Raw genomic sequence first — 2,370 nt, 5'->3', positions numbered from 1 at the left:
AGCATTCGTTTGTTAAGGAAGACTATTAACAATATTGAATATTACGGATCAATATAAACCGTGGGAGTCTGTTTTTAGAAACAACATTCTTTCACAATCATAACAAAATGTTTTTGCGAAGACATGTGGTCTAATATTTTGTAATTAAAAAAATATAACAATTCATTAAGATTTTTTACTTACGCAGAAGACTTTTGGTAAAAATAAAAATTTGCTCTTCATTTTTCTCGATTCAATTATTATTGCAGCACATTTGCACATAAAACATTTTATTTTCTAGAATTTCCAATTTTTTTATTTATTTGACTTTTATCAAATTCTTTAGTTTATCACAAACACAATTTATTTCTTTTTTTTTATAAAAATTGAGTACTAGACTATTATTTTCATCGTTAATGCCTAAATAGAGCGATTTAGATAAATTATTGTGCCTACAGTTAGAACATAAATTGTGATATGGTTATAACCATAATTATAATAATTTCACACATGTGGCACTTGAACAATTGTGCAGAAATTTTAACGGGCTTTTTCCGAATATCTATATTTTGTGACCAAGTTCTTTACACAAGTATATACAGGGTGCTGCAACATTCACCTTTTATGTGAAATAATTTTTCCATGGCCAACTACTTTCAAATATTTTGAATATATTTTTTATCAAACGTATATGAAAATATGAAACTGTATTTATATTGCTTTCAGTTCAGAACAAATTAATTTTTTTTAAAATATCACTGCCGCCTATGATTTCTATTTAAAAAAATGCAATTTTATGTTATTACAGCTACACGAAAGATTAAAAAAATCGCTGATAACATTATTAAATTCTTTTTTAAAAAGTGTGTTTGTTTCAAACGTGTATCTTTTATAACAAAAAGAAATATGATTTTTTAAGATTTCGCTAAAATGTATAGGGTGCAGCATTTTGGAAGTCCGAATAGGGGATCTTCGAAACTATGAGGTTTACAGAAAAACGAGTGACACATTCTCGGGTCCGTTTTTTGAGAAAATAATTTTGGTCAAAACCGCATTCCGCTATCGTCTTTTGTTTTCGACTTACAAACAAAAGTTGACATTTTAGCGAAATCTTAAACAATTCATATGTTCCTTATCGTAAAAGATACACATTTGAAACACAGACATTATAAAAGCACTTTTTTACGGAGAATTTAGTAATGTTATCAGCGATTTTTTCTAATCATTTGTTTAGCTGTAATAACATAAAGTTGTATTTTTCTAAATTGGAATCATAGTTGGCTACAACATTTTCGAAAAGTTTTTTTTTATTTCATATGTCTATTTGTTAATACATTATTTTTGAATTTTAAAAAAACAAAATATTTCGTTTTCTCATAGTAGGTCATAACAATATTTTGGATTTTTACTATGAAACTATGAAAAATGTATTACTCAACAAGTTTTTATAATTTAATGATTTTTTAAACACTAATTAATTTAAAAACAGCATAAAAAATTTTTATTAGATCAAATTTTTGCGATTAATAAAAAATATTTGTTTTTATATTTAAAACGGCAAGCTTACGTTGTCACTCTATTTTCCAATTTTAAACATGAAATATCGGATGAAGAAAAATCTTATTAATTGTATGATTGCGTATTAATAAAATTTTATTTTACAAAAAAAATGTCAATTCAAACATCAAAATCAAATTCCATCTGCGTTAAAAAAATACACAACATTATCAACGTCACCTCTATTGCACTTGACTAAATCATAAAAAAGTGTCACCAAATAGTTAGTGGCGCATCGTTTTCAATTTTCTGCACATTTTTTATGTAACTGAAATTGTATATTTGTTCAATTGAAAATAAATTTATCATAGCTTATTTTGATAATTTTACATTTTTTACTTTATTAACCGGTCAGAAAATTTCTAAATTATTCACACTTTTTATTAGAAATAATTTTTTCATGGACAAATACTTTCAATATATTTTTTTTCAAAAGTATATAAAAATATCGAACTGTATTTATATTGTTTTGCTTTCAGAAAAAACTTTTCGAAAATGTCATAGCCAACTATGATTCCTATTTAAAAAATAAAACTTTATGTAATTACACTTAAACGAACGGTTAAAAAAATCACTGATAACATTACTAAATTCTCCGTAAAAGAGTGCCTTTATAATGTCTTTGTTTCAAATGTGTATCTTTTACAATATGGAAGATATGAATTTTTGAAGATTTCGCTAAAATGTCAACTTTTGTTTATAAGTCGAAAATAAAAGACGATAGCGGGAAGCGGTTTTGACCAAAATTATATTCTCAAAAAACGGATCCGAGAATGTGTTTCTCGTTTTCCTCTAATCCTCTTAGTTTCGGAGATCCCCTATTTGGACATCCAA

The sequence above is a fragment of the Tribolium castaneum genome, chromosome 1, assembly GCF_031307605.1.
Source record: "Tribolium castaneum strain GA2 chromosome 1, icTriCast1.1, whole genome shotgun sequence".
Lineage (NCBI taxonomy): Eukaryota > Metazoa > Arthropoda > Insecta > Coleoptera > Tenebrionidae > Tribolium > Tribolium castaneum.
Note: the sequence above shows the minus strand (reverse complement) of the source record.